The following is an 18816-nucleotide window of genomic DNA, read 5'->3' as shown; positions in this document are numbered from 1 at the left end:
CAGAAAATGAACGACCATTTCGAGGTTCATTTCTAATATTTGCTTTTATTATGTTCTTATGCTTGAAAATCTATTTCCTATTTACTCACAGTGTTTTTTCCTGTTTAGACTCCAGGAATCATCGCCACGTATTACTACGGAGGATGGATGAGGGTGATATGTATGAGTGTAAGTGAAGTGCAGTCTTGTACAGTCTTAGATCGACCATTCCTGATATGTATGTTTAATTGAAACCTAACCACCAAAGTACACCGGTATCCACGAAGTAGTATTCGAATCCGTATAAAATTAACTGCCTTTACTAGGATTTGAACTTTGGAACTCTCGACTTCCAAATCGGTTGTTTTGCGAAGACGCGATCATCATTAGACCAACCCGGTGGGTCACTCACAGTACTTTGGTCAACATTTTCAAAATGTTGACCAAAGTCAACTACGATGATTAATGTAGCTTTCATTTTTGCTGCTGCTAAAAATTCAGTCAATGCACATTTTTGTAGACTCGTTTAGGTAGCATGGTTATTCGATTTCATAACAATTATGATTCACAATAAACGAAATTGCTTGGGTCAAGGAGTTTTGGAATTTAGATGAAGGAACACGAAACTACAAGTTTTCAACACCTGTCGCTTTGTATGATATTTTATTCTACCGTTACGTGCGTTCATTAGATTTTAGCCAACATCATCAACGTCTAGTAAATCACAACTACTTAGCGATCAATTTGGTTGATAACAGCGGGGACTTCCGAAGGTTGAAACGTCTCATGCGCTTTTCCAAAGTTTTCGGCTTACTATCGCCAAAATTAGTGATGTTATTTTTGTTTACTTATTTACCTTTTTGTTTACAGTTAAAGTTGTATTGTTTTTGTCAATTTATACATTGTTATGTATCTATCCACTCGCTATCATTTGATTATGTGTTTGTTTTTATTGACTATTTATTTTTTTACTGGTTATTATTTGTTGAATTAAATGTTGTACGCTTAGCACAACAACTAATTTCTGAAAAAAATAATAAATGAAATCGATAATATAATTAAGTAACGATCTGGATAAAATGTGAATAATTAATTCATTATATTATTTAATTCTACCTATTTATTCCACCAAGTCTATTTTTATTGTTTTATTTAAGCTATGTAAAACCAAAAAAAAAAAAAATGAATGAATTTAAAAGATAATAAAATTTGACAAAAAACTTAAATTCATTTTTATTAGCATCGAAACCTTTGTAGATTTTTATATTTTTAATTTTATATTCAGTTTTTATTTTTTTATTTAATAAAAAAAAATTTAATAATTTTTTCTTTAATTTTGGCTGGATGTCTGTATGAATATTAGAGCGATATCTCAGAAACTGCTCGACCAACTGAGGTGAGATTTTAAGTGTAGTTTCTCCTACCCACAACGGTTTTAATTAGCTACGCCATAAATGAATATTCAAGTTTAGAATTTTATTTTTAGTTTCAGGTTTATATTTTTAGGCCCGCCAGGATTTGGATATCTTTCACCTAATATCTACTATTATTTGAAATACGTATCTTTCACCTTATCTACTCTTAGAAGAACGAGTTTTTGACATGTTTAACTGAGATGAGTCGATTTCGAATGTTGCCACTGATAGACATCGACATGGAATTAGAAATTTAGATAGAATAATTATAGTGTATGTTATTAGTATGCAGTGTAAATAGAACGAGTGCTCATGAATTATGAGTAGTGATAGCATTTTTATGATGAAAGTGTGTGTGCATTGAAACAAGCTGGCCAAATGTTGCATGACATTTTTTAACTATTAACTTTCCCGGCTATTAATAATAAAATCATAAATTACAGTAAAAAAAAAAAACAAAAAAAAAATCAGAATATTTTTTACAAGTGATGAATTATAAGAAACTATTTTTTAAAAATCATTAATATATAGGTTAAGGTTAACGAATTTAGATAAATAAAATTTTTATTAAATCTAACACCTCCTTCAATAAAAGCTAAAACAAGAAAAAGAAAAATTTGTCAAATACGTTTTATTTCATTTTACACCAGAGGTCCATATTTAAAAAAAAAAAATTGACATTTCTTGATAGCTCTATATATGAATTACAAACCTGCAAAAAAGTTTTGAAAAATATTTCAACCGAAGGCAGATAGAGTAAAAGATAAAAAGAAAATATAAAAATTTCAATTTTAAGACGTGGGGATTGATTTTTTTGAAAAATTATGACAAATTTTTCTTGTATTAATTATTTTTAAAAAAGTTTCTTATAATTCACCACTTGTAAAAAATATTCTGATTTTTCTTGTTTTTTTTTTGTGTTATACATGCGTTATAGGTAATAAATTACCTTTAATAAGTTTTCTCTAAAATGCCTCTGAAGGAAACCCAATTAGGGTTTTCGCAATATCTTTCCACCTCCGTAAAAGATTTTGAAAAAATTAATACGATCAATGACCTCATATATAGAAATTTTGAGCCAAATGTGGAAAGAATCGGTTTGATCAATCCTGAGACAGGGACGAAAGCAGTGCGACATACCTATGTACATACGTATGCACATACATATGTGTTTTTTTGGTCTAAATAAACTAGTTGGACCCTAAAACGTAAAGATCTGCAAAAAACCTATATCCATTTTTAAAATGATCAAAATATTTTCCCCTTTAAAATATTTATTCTAGGTATATTAACCGGGAAAGTAAAATTACAATGAAGGTAATTTACCTATTATGAGTGTAAGAATTAAATGTCATACTTCTTTTCTTTCCTTAAAGTCTTAACTTGAAAAAAAAATCCTAAATAAAAAAAAAAAGAAAATTAATGTAGAGTAACATAATTATTTGTTTATAAACCTACCTCTCACCTAAAAACGATAAAAATAAATAAGGAGCTAAAAAATTTGTACAAAAAAATCATCTATACAACAAAAAAGAAATGATCGAATAAAAATAAAGAGCATAGATTTCTCAAAAACCATTTTCTTTCCAAAAAAATGAAAAGATTTTTAACTGGCAAAAATTATAAAATATCAAAATTTTAAGTACTTTACATTTGCACTTATTTAGGTGTGAATATTTGAATATTTTGTTTCTGGTGGTTTTTTAATAGATTTTTTTGATAAGTTTACTTTAAATATTTTGAGGACATTAAATATCTTTCCTTTGAGTTTCGGTAAAACAAGCGACATAATCACCAAATTTTCCAATTTATTGCTTATAAAAATCCTTCAAGTTTGAGAATTGAAAAATTAGTAATTATTTAGATAGGAAGAAAATATTACTGGTCTTTATATTTTCTTTAATTTCCCATACCTTTACAATTTTTTTAACTTTATATAATTTATTTTTAAACAATTTGTCTACTGTTACCAAACACCGATTTTAGAAACGGTGTTCATACAGATATAATCAGTTCTCTGTAATTAATTTTATCCAGTCTTGTTTAAGTAACATAAAATCCTCTATAATAAAATTACAAAATAAATAAACAATTTTCATATTGATATTTCGTTAAAATTATTACACACTATGTACAACTTATTCGTACATTTAACTTTAATAATAAAATGGACCATTAAATCTGAACGGAAACTAATAAAAATGTACCTAGATAAAAATCATAATTTGTCGTTTTAATTTTAAACTGAAATAACTTACAGTAATATGTACAACGTTTCACATTTTAATTAACTCAGAATTTTATAATAATAATAATCATATATATATAAAATATACCTCCTCGTAAAAATTATACAATTTTTAATTACAGTTATAAAATCGATTATGTATTATATAATTAAATTTTTATATTGTTATTACCGGTAAAATTAATGTGAATAAAAATCGTGTGCAACTTAACAACTTAAGTGTTGTATTTGATTAATAAAACAAAACATAAAACTACTTTGTTGTGACTTCAAATTAATATATATATATATATATATATATATATATTTTTTTTTTTAATTTAAACAACCCTAATTTGAGTGTACAAAATTATGAGCCACCATATAATATGTAAAGGTTACTTATGTTGCTTACTTTTGTATATGTAATTTCAAAGATATTCTTGTACTGTTAAAATCATGGAGGAGTAAATTATTAGTGAAAAATTTATTGACCATTATAATTAAGTGTTGAAGGTCGGATGTAAAACAAACAATCAATATTTTACAGCACAACCAATTAAATTAAACAAAAAGAAAAAATAATTAATTACTACCTGTGTAGTAGATTTTATACTTCGTAAAACTAAAATTTAAAAAAAATATATATTTTTAAATAAAGGATATTTTAAATAAAGATAATATTTCAAGTATAAAAACATTACTTTATTCTTTTTCTCTTTAGCATCCGGAGCCACCGTAAGGTAATACTTCAAAGGATGAATGAGGATGGTATGTATGAAGGTAAATGAAATGTTAAGCCTTGTACAATCTCAAGTTGACCGTTCCTGAGATGTGTGATTAATTGATACCTAACCACCAAAAGAACACCGGTATCCACAATCTAGTATTCAAATCCGTATACCTTTACTAGGATTTGAACCTTAGAATTCTCCACTTCGAATCAGCTGGTTTGTCACCACTAGGCCAACCCGGTGTATATAAAAACATTAATAGAGACGGCTGAAATGTAACCTTTTTTTGTTCCACAACTAGTATATTTGAAACTGGCTCCTTAACTGGAACCATAAGTAATTCTTTTGATAATATAGATATGGATTCTGTCGCCAGGGGGTGGAGTCGTGGCACGTGCAGTGCCAGGGAGGCAGCATCTTTGCTGAGGGCGTTCGGATGCAGCAGATGGCAGGATCAGGACGTTCTAATGACGCATTGAGGACCCTCGAGGTTTCTGAGGTGGGCACGCGATTCAGGGGAGGAATGCGTGGGGTACATACCCGGACCCAGACCAGGTGATAGGGAAGGGAAAAGTAGCCCACTTAGAGAGAGTCACCATGGCAACCGAGAGGGATGTTGTGTTGTGTAAATGATCCAAGAGAGACCCCGCCGGGAGAAGATCAGCTCTTCAAGCTGCACAAAGGGGGGGGGGGGGGGGGCTAGTCTTCAGCCACGTCACTTGGGACCGACCGAAGTAACGTCTTCTAGGCGGTTACCAGTTGTTCTCAAATGGTTAAAAAAATATATATATACATATGATACAGGATTATTAACGAACTCCCATAAGAAACGTTATCAACAAGCAATGTTCTTAATGTTAATTAGAAAAAAACATTTTTGCCAACACTTCTCAGAGTCTGTAAAAACAAATAATAACCAACAAACAAATAAATAGTCAACAAAAACAAATACATAATCAAGTAATAACGAGTGGATAGAAACATAACAATTTATAAATTGATAAAAACAGTACAACTTATAACTTTAAACAAAAAGATAAATAAGTAAATAAAAATAAAATCACTACCTTTGGCGATAATAAGCCAAAAACTGTCATGGTAAAACGCAACCTTTGGACATGGACATTTCAACCTTCGGACGTCCCCGCTGTTATCAACCAAATTGATCGCTAACTAGTTGTGATTTACTAGACGTTGATGATGTTGGCTAAAATCTAATGAACTCACGTAACGGTAGAATAAAATATCATACAAAGCGACAGGTGTTGAAAAGTTGTAGTTTCATTTTCCTACACCTAAATTCCAAAACTCCTTGACCCAAGCAATTTCGTTTATTGTCAGTCATAATTGTTGTGAAATCGAGTAACCATGATGTCAACGAGTCTAAAAAAATGTGCATTGACTGATTTTTAGCAGCAGCAAAGTGAAAGCTACATTAATCATCGTCTAAAAGCTGTTTATAGTGATGAAAATGTTGATCAAAGTAGTGAGTGACCCACCGGGTTGGTCTAGTGGTGAACGGGTCTTCGCAAATCAACCGATTTGGAAGTCGAGAGTTTCAAAGTTCAAATCCTAGTAAAGGCAGTTAATTTTATATGGATTCGGATATTAAAAATTACACAATCAAATATTAATTGGTAAACAAACATTAGAATAGTATCAATCTTTTACCAAATCAGTTGATTTGGAAGTCGAGAGTTCCAGCGTTCAAGTCCTAGTAAAGCCAGTTATTTTTACACGGATTTGAATACTAGATCGTGGATACCGGTGTTCTTTGGTGGTTGGGTTTCAATTAACCACACGTCTCAGGAATGGTCGAACTGAGAATGTACAAGACTACACTTCATTTACAATCATACATATCATCCTCATTCATCCTCTGAAGAATTATCAAAACGGTAGTTACCGGAGTCTAAACAGTAAAAAGAAAGAAAAGTATCAATCTTTTAATTTTTATCTTCTCGTTTAAAGCATATCCATTATATATATATATATATATATATTCTTCTTAAGAATAGATTATTTTAGATATATTATACCGGACGGCCTCTGTGGGACAAATTTTAGCGTCTCGGCCTTTCATCCGGAGGTCCTGGGTTCGAATCCCAGTTAGGCATGGCATTTACCCAAAAATTGCTATTTTATCTCATCCTTTGAAGCAATACCTAACGGTAGCCCCGGTGGTTAAAAAAAAGAAGAAGATGTATTATACTATTCAAAAAGATAATTAATTTGTGGCACGGATTGTTTCTTTGAATTATTTTTCTAATTTACGAGTATAACATAAGATTTCTATGAAATTTACTAACTTGAAAAAAATTCTCATTATCAAAAACTTTGTTCGATTCTACAATATTACGTTTAAATTTTCAGTAAAGTTTGATATTTTTATTTATTTTTTAATATAAGTGAAATAAAAGATACAAATATATACAACAGAGAAATGAAGTATAAATTTTATGTCTGTTATTAAAAATTTTATCCGGAACGTAGAACAGACTTCATTGGAACAAAATCATTTAATATAAAGTAAGGTCAACATCTCTCTGTTTCCTTCCACTTATTTTTACCTTTACATTTAATGACCCTTACATGCCGACAGTATACGTTGCTTACGTATAAATCATTCATGGCATTATAAATAGTTCTGAACTTTTCATAAAGCTTACCTGTCTGTTCTGACCCGGTACTCAAACTAATTGTATTGGCCTGAATAGATTATCTTCTATTTAAGGTTTTGCTTTTATTTAAATATTTATTTTTTACTAAATAATATTCTGAATATTTCTATAAAAAAGAAAAAAAGTTTTGAGACAATAATAGTTTTTTAATAATTTTCACATTTTGATAAGAGATAAATGAAAAAAAAAGTGTAACTCCAGCTTCTTATAAAGCAACAGATATATAAAAATCTACTGTTATATTTAAATACATTTAATGATATTGATATTTATTTTTCATAAGAATATGTATTCTTGAGGGAATATAATATTGTAAATTAATACTATCATTTTTTTTTTTGTTTTAGACCATTTAAAAGGATAAACTGAAATGTATTTTATATGTGGTACTAAAAATAAGAAATAAAAATTAACAAACAGAAAACCAAATTTATACTTAGATATTTTCAATTTTATCATTTTAAAAATATAATTTTTACAAAATATAATATTTTATACAATTCATTATATTTCATAAACATACTTTCATGTTATACAACATAAACCAGAAATCCTAAGATCGTAATCCTCCTGAAAATAGTCATAATAATAAGTTTATAATTCTTCGATAGTAAGTTTAAACAGTACATTATTCAGTGCTTCCGTAAATTTTAATTAAGCTAAAAATCTCTAAAAAAACTATTTTGACTGCTAAAAATCATAGTTATAATTAAATTTTACGATTCATTAGATTTTATATGGCAAAAAATCACTAACAATAAATTCACTACGTGAATTAACATGAAAAATATTTTTCACAGCAAATTCAGTATTTCAACATTGACTGTCTGTCAATCATTCCAACTAAAATATTTAATTTTAATTAATCAAGTAAAAATTAGCATACAACTTCATACAATTTAACAGGATACAAAATTTATAATTATATAACAATTCTGCATAATATATACGACATATATTATTGATTAATCCATTATATTTGCATTCTTGTTCAAATATTATTTTCATTTTAAAAAAAAATAATTTTAGAAGAAAACTGATCTCAATAACATTTATGGAAAATCATTTTGATAACATATAGTTTGTTATTTACTTGAAATAATAATTAAAAAATCTGATGTGGACATCACGTAACTTCTTTGTACGCCTATTAAATAACATATTCACATTGCTGTACATCATTTAAACTTATTTCATTTGAAAGTGAGATACGATCCTCCAATTCTTTAATCAAGTGGACAGTTAAATAATTTCTAAAATATTCGTTTTTATTAACATCAAATATTTATACAAATATTAATTCAACAATCTATATATATATAAATGTTAAGTTCGTTTGTGTACGCTTCAAAAACTTAAAATGTTCTGCACCGATTAAACTCAAATTTTAGCACGATATATAACCCGCATCAAAGATTGTTTTCATCTATTTTTAATAAATCTATCTATCCATTTTTAATTTGTACAGTTTTTTAATAAATAAGAGGCTAATAAATCAGATGGAAATGTAAACAAAGGAAAACCAATCAGATCAATGCAAGATGGTCGCTGTCAAACACAACGATCAATCACAAAGAGCCCGTATGGCCGTTGTCAATGTAAACAAAATCACAACTGATTAAGTAACACATTTCTTTGAATTATATTTAACAGCTAAAACATCTGTATTTTATTAAAAAAAAAAAAAAAAAAACACCAAAACAAAAAGAAAAGCCACCAAGAAGGATGACTTGTAAATAAATTAAAACACCCAACATTCTTATAGCCCAGATAGACTTAAGACTATGCAAACAAAAAAATTCGAAATAACCAAATACACAGAAAATAATATCCCTACATAATGACCAAAAAATCCTTTTTTAGGTAATTTTTTTACATATATATGACCAAACAATCGTTTTTTGGTCATTTAGCGTTCTTTTCTATTTAAAAGCAAAGAACAAAATTCACAAATAGTAACACTGAAACCACATAACTAAGTATTCGTTTTTTTTTGTTTTTTCTAACCTCCGAAACCACCGTTATGCATTGCTTCAAATGATGATATGAATGATTTATAGCGTATGAAAATGCCATGCCTGACCGGGATTCCAACTCGGAACCACCGGATTAAAGTCCGAGACGTTACCACTCGCGCCACGGAGGCCGGGAAACATATTCGTTAGGAGCCGAATAAAAACACGACTTACCAATATGGCGTTGTGTGTCAAACCAATTTTATACGGACTATAATTACTTTTAATACGCAAAACCCTTCGCAATGATTGAACATTATGTAAACCTCTTCAAAAATTATTCCTTTTGAACTAAGCCACATTTTGATATCATTGTTTTTCTATAACACGGCTGGAATTCTTTTTGTTTAATGATAAGAAGCGTTGTCGAAGACAATAACTGAATTCTCTTCCAAAGGGCATAATACACCGCTAAACTATTTCTAAATAATTCAAATTCGTGTAATTTTTTTACGAATCGCGTTTTTATCAAAATCTCACCTTTTTCTCAATTGACCTGCGGGGTTTTGTTTTCTTTGGAGACCGTAATTCATTAGTAGATTCATACTCGAGAATCACGTTATACACTGAAGCAGTACAACTTCTACTTACGTTAGCAGTTTATTAACATCTGAAATCAACGCCGTTTGATTATTCTGTAATTTGTAAGCATTACTCTGCTTTTGTAAGCATTTAAAATGATGTGTTTTTTCGCAAGACTTAAGAGCTTTTTTTCGCAGCCCACAAATCTTTATATATAAAAATGTTAAGTTCGTTTGTGTACGCTTCAAAAACTCAAAATGTTCTGCACCGATTGAGCTCAAATTTTAGCACGATATATAACCCGCATCAAAGATTGTTTTTATCTATTTTTCGCATCAGTCACATTCCCGCGACCGCGAGAAAACAGTTTTTTAACGGTCAGCTGTGTACCAGTGACCGCGCCATCTGCCGGAAGCGAGGGGAACACTCGCCATACTAGCTAACGACAACCGCAGTCACATGTGAAACAATACCTGTTCCCAATTAACATTGTTTATTAACAAAAAAAAAAAAAAAAACGTATCCAGTTGCATCTGATTCAGATTATTATACAATCTGAATTAAACATCACTTTAATCGAGGTACTTTTGTGTGATTGTGTCGTGATTGAGCTGCGCCTTTCACCAAGCTCTGAATTTATTAGAAAACGACCAACAGTGGGATATATGTATTAATGACGCGTACAACACTGCAAATCTAAACCAAATTCGCGCATTATTCGCAAATATATTGACCGCTTGCTTCCCTTCATCTTCTTAGATTTGTGTGGTTTACATTTAGATGCGGATTGCTTCTCACATGGGGAACTGTATGTTGCGTGTTCCCGAGTAGGCAAACCAGATAGCCTTTATACCTACGCAGACAGTGGAAAAACAAAAAATATTGTATATCCGCAAGTATTGCAAAATTAAACTTCTATGAAACGTATGCTTTGTTTTGTGTCTCATTTCTCATCCATGCAACCACAATGTGCCACAGCGAAGCGTGGCGGGTAGAGCTAGTATTACTTGAAATGGTTTTTGAGAACGTGTAAAAGGTAAAATAAGATAGGTTTTGGAAATAAACCCACCGGATTGGTCAAGTGGTGAACGCGTCTTCCCAAATCAGCTGATTTGGTAGTTGAGAGTTCCAGTGTTCAAGTCCTAGTAAAGGCTACTTTTATACGGATTTGAATACCAGATCGTGGATACCGGTGTTCTTTGGCGGTTGGGTTTCAATTAACCATACATCTTAGGAATGGTCGGACTGAGACTGTACAAGACTTCACTTACACTCATACATATCGTCCTCTTTCATCCTCCAAAGTAATACCTGAAGGGTAATTCCCGGAGGTTAAACAGGAAAAAGAAAGAAAAGGCTTTGGAAATAAAATTATTCAAATATACCAAGATCATGCTTTTTAATGTTTAAAGAAAAATTGTTTTTCGTAAGCAAATTATTTCTAATTCTAAAAGAAAAAAAACTATAGTGAATTTTTCCTACAAAAAAGTTAAATCAGTATAAAGCATCTAAGATCCATATTACTGTAGCTAACAAGGGAATGGCACGGGCTTCGGGACATCGATTTGAACCATATTGAATGTGTGAATAGTACACTGTTTACGTGTCATCATCACAAAATACTAACGGGTAATTTTCAGTTATACTCAAGAAAAATGGCCCTAAAATTTTCCTTAACATTTTATATTAGTTTATATATTAATTTTGTTTTGTAGATTTGTTAGTGTAAGTGAGAACGTATCGGAACATGCACACATCGGTTCGAATCAGACTTCAAATACATTTTTTTTTTTTTTAATTTAAAGATATTGATTTATTAATAATTATTAACCTCTGATTGTAAATATTTTTGAATTAAAATGAAAAGAACATACAATTTTATTTCACTAATAACTTCTGATTATTTTTTTTTTTTTGTATTATTAATATTGAATTATTATTTATTGTTAATACTTTTTTTTTTACAATCAGAGGTTAATAATTATTAACAATTCAATATATTAAAATTAAAAAAAAAAAAAAATATGTATGTGAAGTCGGATTCGAAGTCCGACAAAGGGAAGTCTGATGTGCCTTCCCCTTGTAAGATCCAAATATTTCATTAATTAAAATTTATTTGGCTTTAACTCTGGAATCAATGAAAATAAGGACAACTTATGATAAATCGTTGAAAAGCTCTCAACGAGTGCTTATAACTGTAGTTAAGAAAAAGTCCAAAATCCAAATGTTTCAAAATTGAAATACCGCTTTATTTAGAGGTCCGACTTTATATTCATTTTTAGCCCAGTCGATTGCAATCAAAAGAGGAAACGAAACAATAGGAGGTTGGTGGAAGGGGAAGTGTTACAACACTCCTAAATCCAAAATTTCAACATTCTACGGCTAATCGTTTTTGAGTTATGCGAGATATATACTCGTACATACGTACGTACGTCACACCGAAACTAGTATCCACCGAAAATGGATTCAGATATAGTCAAAATGGATATTTCCGTCGAAATCAGAAAACTGAAATTTTTCGCGATCACAATACTTCATTTACTTCGCTCAAGTGAGTAAAATGTGTTATAAGTTATAAAGGCAGAAAACTGCTACAGTGTTTTATGTTATTATTTGACCTGCACACCACTAACTAAATTATCTTTTTTCAATTTTAATTTACAATTAATATAATTCTATTAGTATGTACCTAACATACAGATTAATTAATTTATAAAATACATATATTATTAGATATTTAAAACATCAAGAGTTTTCGTATGACTGCCTATTTTACTTGTACAAGATTACTGTCTGACAATTATTAATAAAACTACCGAAACGGTTTTATTATTATAAAAATTAATTACAAAATATTTATCAATTTTTATTCTTACATGAATTAATAGGTATTTAGGATAAACATTTTGCGATATCCATATACGGTTAGAGGTTAAATATATCGTTAAAAAGGCCACCCAATATACGGTCGAGTTAGAAAACTTCTCTCACTTTGCCATTACCTCTTTCTCTCTTGCGCGCAGTTCTTTGTACTGATTTCGATCGTTGTTTTCAGATAACATTATAGGAAGAAGCCGCTAGGTTATTACGGCGTTCGGGTACTAACTAACCGACTGGTATAATATAAGATTTGATTCGTGAACGCAATGAACATACAGAAAAACAACGTAACACACTACCGAACACGTTTCGAATAGTAGCAACCATGTTATAACCGGTTAAGATCAGTTAGTGGTTCATGCTCTACTGAACATTTTGATATTTTGATAGAACATAACACCTTAGCCCTAAAGGTATAATAGTAGGCTATAAGTTTTTTTATCGACGATCAAACGTTAATTTGTTCTGCAAGTTTCTTAACTGATAACAAAAATTACTAACCGATGACCAGAGCGAACATTAAAACAACGGACTATTATCAAACATATTATTTTTTATTATATTTATTTATCCTTTTTAATAACCAAGACTCATTTATATAGAGATGATCATAGTATTGCTAATATCGTTCATTATTGGATAAATATATATTTATATAGATAGGTACGGCTGCATTTTATAACCGATTCACCGCTAAACAAATGTTGATGAATTTATTTATCTATCTTCTACCAACATTCAAAATTTCCAGAGTTGCTCAAAATAACTGAAAGAGAGAAAATCTTAGTGAAGTGTATCCGTCGAGTCAGAAAAGTAAATTTTTTTACTGGGTCCGAAAAAGAACTCAACGGTTTTAAATTAAGTTTATTTTATGACATTTAGAATTACAAAAGTATATTTTATTACATCAAAAACAAAGTCTAGTCTGTTTTACCTCTTAATGTAACTCAATGTGAGAACCGTTGACAGACGTCAAACCGTTAATCCACCTCATTTCACACTCTGGCGAGGATATCTACAGGAATTGCTTCTACGGCTGGTATTATTCTTTGACAAATGTGGTGGAGTGATTGAATTTTGTCCGATGTACGATGTATTTAACGTGGTCTCAAAAGGAGAAATCTATCAGCCTCAAATCGGGACTTTGATGGGAACTTCTCGCCTAACCGGCCTTCTAGATACCTGAACTTGAAAGCATCCTAACAATTTCTGAATGATATTGAAGGGCTCATTCTTCTTCTTGGAAAATTAAACCCTCAGCATTTTTATTATGAGGAAACACAAAGTTCTGTTTGAGAGCATCCTCACAATTTCTGAATGACATGAACGGGCTCCATCTTCTTGGAAAAATAGACCCTTCGCATTTTCATTACGCGGAAACACAAAATTCTCTAACTTTTTCAGTACACTTTGCCCGTAATATACTACTATTGAAAATAAAATGGCCCAATTAGTTTATACATGATACTACATCAGAAATTCCCTTTTTAACAATTGCGGCGATTTCCACCGATTCGTGTGGATTTTCTAGCCTCATTCTCGACAATTATGGCGATTCACGACTTCATGAAATGAAATTTTTCTTCATCAGAAAATAAAATGTGTTACATGTAGTTTTTATCGGCAAAAATTAAGTCTATCATGGTCGTTACAATTTGAGCTTTTTGTAGCTTATCGTTAGGTTTAATTTCATGACGTAGCTGCAGAAAGTTATAAGCACAAAGTTTTAATCTCTTGCAAACAACATTATGGACAGTGCTTTTAGGTTAAAGTAGACAACTAATAACACTTCGAAGGTAGTTTTTTGGAAGTCAAAATTCTTTCTGTATTTCCGGGACTTGTTTTAAGCCTACTAGGTGAGTGTACTTTCAAAGAGCTTCCGATTATTAAAAATTGTTCACACCAATCGCGTAAGCTTTTGTCACTCGGAGAACTTCTACGATAGACTCGCGTATTATTTCTTTTTTCGACAGTCAACGATTTCTTGTCTACGAGTAGATAAACGCATTATGCTTTCTCCTGTGGCGGCACAATGTTTCTGAAGCCTGAGCTTATAACAGCTTGGCCTGTGAAACAGCCTGTAACGCAGCTGCTGTATGAGAAAGAATTTGTTGTCCTTCAAGATTACGTATAAAACACTATTAAGTGCTGCAAAATAAAATCTATATTTCTTTTTGAAATCTCGGAATTATTTTTCGGACACCTGGTATATGTATTCAAATAATTTTCATTAAAGTCTTTCGAATTTTGAATTATTTTGTATATTTAGTATCTTCATGTATTTACCTTAACAATATCTCATGTGTTATTATTTTAAACAATTAATATGGACTTTTTTTAAGAATAGGATTTTGTTTGTTTGGGATAAAAAGAAAATTATCCGATCAATCACATCCAAATTTTTACTCCCATTTCTTCGCAAAAGTGAGAAACCTTTTAGACTTATTTTATTTCGTAAAATTTCGAAAAAAATACATATATATTTATGAAGTAGTTGAGACTTGCCGGTGGAAGACAATGTTTAATGAAATGAAATAATGAATTGTGAACTGTGAGTTTCTATGACTGTGTGAGCCGGGTTTAAACTGAATGATTTTCAATATCTAAAAATCAATTTCAAATTTTTTTGAAATTCCGAGTTTCAAGGGTTAAAATAAATTTTTGGATTTTTTTCGAAATCCAGTTATTTTTTTAAATTTCTCTGTAACAAATGAAAAATCAACCATTTTTTGTTAGTGGAGTCTTCCAGTCAATAAATCATTTACGATTTTTGAAATACGACCTTGAATGGGGATGTAGGAAGGTAACAAAATTTTGAACAAAGATTGTAAATTTACCCGATCCCGACTATAGTAAACGAGATATTCATTACATTTGAGCTGAAAAATACTCTTCAATTAATATTTAAAAACCATTTTTGTGTTTTATTAATTTCGATTTTTTTAAGAAGTGAGAAAGTATACGGCGCTGTGGCTCAACTAACATAGCAATTGGTACCGTTTCTGTACGAGTCACTGGCTGCATTCGCCTTCGGTTACTTGAGTAAAAAACATAAAATAAAAAGAATGACCGCTACGAGAAATGCAAGTAACCATATAGCACGGGCGAAGCTGCGACAGGAAGCTAGTACTTATTTTCTTGTACTTGTTGTATAAGGAAGTAAAAAAGATTAACATGAAAATTAATTATCAATTATTAATTAGTTTTTACGCGACGGCCCAAAAAGAATTTTAATTTATTTAGGTGTATATATGTTTCACCTTAGCAGCTCACCTATTTAGAGCAGCTGAACCGATTTAGATGTATGATGCCTAGTTGAAATCCTTACGTTACCGGGAATGTCATAGGCTTACACACATATATATATGTATGTATGATTAAATAGATTTAAAAATTTTGAAAAAATTATACTGTGTACTAATAAAATACATAAAATTATTACCCGCACGCTCTTTATTTATTATTATATATTAGCAATAAATTGTAGTTATGTAATAAATTATTTACGTATCTACTTTCGTCGTAAAATTGAAATTTTTTTTTATAATTATGCTAAGTTGAATTTGAACTAAAGCGCAATCTTTTTAATACAGAATATATTTCATTTTGTTAAAAAATAAATTACTGAATTAAAATATGCTAAAATTTAAAGGATGCAGGATAGATAACCGAAAATAATAATTGTAGTGAACTTAAAACAAGAACTATTATTAAATCCTTTTTAGTATAAACTTTTTTAAGAAACCGCAGCATGTTCCTCTTGACCGACCTTGATTATGATTTATTTCCAATAACAGGTACTGTTGACAGGTAAATTTGATAGAACATCTATAACATAATTTATTACAGTTTTCTAATCTGTTTTTTTAAAATCATTTTGCAAAAGAGAAAAAAATGAAAACAAGAATAATAATAAGATATCATGGTAACACGAAACCATGTCATCTAATATCATTTAAAACCATATCTTTTAATAATTAAAGAGACAATCAACTAGTTTTTTAAAATTTTTTATTTGTATTTTTCTATTTAATTTTTTTTTTGGAACAAATTCTTCCAGTACAATTAATACTATTATGTAAAGAAGAAGAAGAAGGTTTTTGTTTGTTCAGGATAAACAAAAAACTACTAGATCAATCGCAACCAAATTTTTACCGATGTTTCTTGGAATAATTGAAAAGGTTTTTAGATATTACAATTTGAAAAATCTTGAAAAAAATATAATAATATAATGGTATAAACATATATGTAGTAGTGGAGATTTTCCGGTCGAAGAACAAGCATTAATGAATTGAATTAGTGAACTATGAACTGTGAGCTTCCATCACTGTGTGAGTTAGGTTTTAACTGAATGATTCGAATCGATCGAATAAAAAATATTACAAAAATAATATAATTAAATTTACATAAAATAAAATAATTAAATAAATTTAAAAAAAATTAAAAACTTCTCGTGGGAAGTGCGTGTGAGGCTAGAGTGGTGAGGTATGCTAGCACCTTGTGGAAGGCTAGATCAATCATTGGTTTTCATAATATAATTTATTATAATTCACGTCATTACACGTATATTATTCGTAATTTTTATTATTTTTCTTTTTATAAGATAGACATTTTTAATATTTTTACGTTCTATTAAATGAAATGTTTCATCTCTTTAAATTTAAAAAAATAAATTAATATATGTATATATATATATATATATATATATATATATATATAATTAATATATATATAATTTATATATAAATATTAATATTAATATTAATACTATTTTATTTATATATTTATATATAATTATATACATTTTTGAGCTGACAGTGGTAGTGGGGTCTGAGGGATGTGAAACGCGAAGATATGTCGAAATTTTCCGGAAATCGAATCATGGTACTTATTACAATAGGTAGCTTTCTTATGAAATCTACTTAAAACTACATACAAAGATGAATCCAAAGAACATTAACCAAATTCAGAACAAAAAAACAAAGGAAACACCAAAAAATAGAATTATCCACCACACAAGAAATAATTAATCAAACAAAGGAACAGTGAAACAAATCAAAGAACCAACAAAAGTGGCAAAACAAAATGAAAAATATTGACAATGCACAACACCACAGGGTAGCCGATTCACTTCAAATCTCGGAGAAATTAGAGATTTAATATGCTCAGACGCCTAACATCTTCGCTTTTATCCAGAAGGTTAACTGCAAGTTCACATGTTTTTTTAGTCTCTTATTGCATCTGTACAAAATATACGTACCGAATCGTTGAATCTCTTCTCAAACGGTTGAAAATCCCAGGTAGTCGTGTATTTCAGTGTTTTTCGTAAACCAAGGCGCTTCTGTTATACTTATCAATAGTTTGTTCTGAAATCCCTGTACTACTTCGATGTTTCTCTCCCTTGTCGTACCCCACAGTTGGATTCTGTAGGTCCAAATCGTTTACAGGACCTCTTTTAGTACAGCTTGTTAAGTAGGGTAGATGCGATCCTCTGTTAAGCAACTAGTCCATCTCCCTAAACTTAACGTTAAGCTGTGTCCGTTTCTCCCTGACTCCCTGAACAGATTTAGTCCTACGTATCCGTACGCTTTTCGCTTGAGGGACAGAATCGTCATTATGCTGAACACACGACCTCCTCATAATCGCAAACGTAACACGCGTAAACTTTGCCTGATTAACTTTCATCTCCCAGTTAGCTAGTCACTCGTTAATTAGATCCAGTACAGTTTGTAGTGTAACAGAAGTTACGATAGGGTCAGATCCAATAATAATAAATATTTAAAAAAATTTGCGCACCCAAATTTACTTCTAATTCAATTCTTTTTTTTAAGCAAAGGTTTTTGTCACTTAACTTATTGAATAGTTTTCTTATACGTATCGTTTATATTAATGATGATTCGAAAAAAATATTTGTTCCTGGAAATTTACATTAGTTAAAGTTTTTAAATTATGTATTGTTTCCACCTTTGAAGTCATAGATCATTGATTTTTTTCACATTTCAAGTTCACATTTAAATACTTCAGGAGATTTATTTTATTCTATAAACACACACACACACACACACAGCGATAATATGAATTTATAGTTTAAATGTATTTGCTTTAACTATTAATTCTGGTCTCTACTTAAAACTATAAATCTTTAAAATATATTAACCGTAAAAAAGGGCTATTCGTTATATTAAGCATATCTTGTTTACTTGCCATAAAAATAATACAAAAAAAAAAGAAGTAAGCATACTGTTTATATATATATATATATATATATATATATATATATATATATAATTTTTTTGTGTGTTTTAGATATATAAAGATGTACCATTATGCATAACATTTTAATATCGCGTGATGTTAGACTGT

The sequence above is a fragment of the Lycorma delicatula genome, chromosome 3, assembly GCF_047948215.1.
Source record: "Lycorma delicatula isolate Av1 chromosome 3, ASM4794821v1, whole genome shotgun sequence".
In the NCBI taxonomy this organism is placed as follows: domain Eukaryota; kingdom Metazoa; phylum Arthropoda; class Insecta; order Hemiptera; family Fulgoridae; genus Lycorma; species Lycorma delicatula.
The sequence above is the reverse complement of the archived record's forward strand: the minus strand, read 5'-3'. Positions refer to the sequence as shown.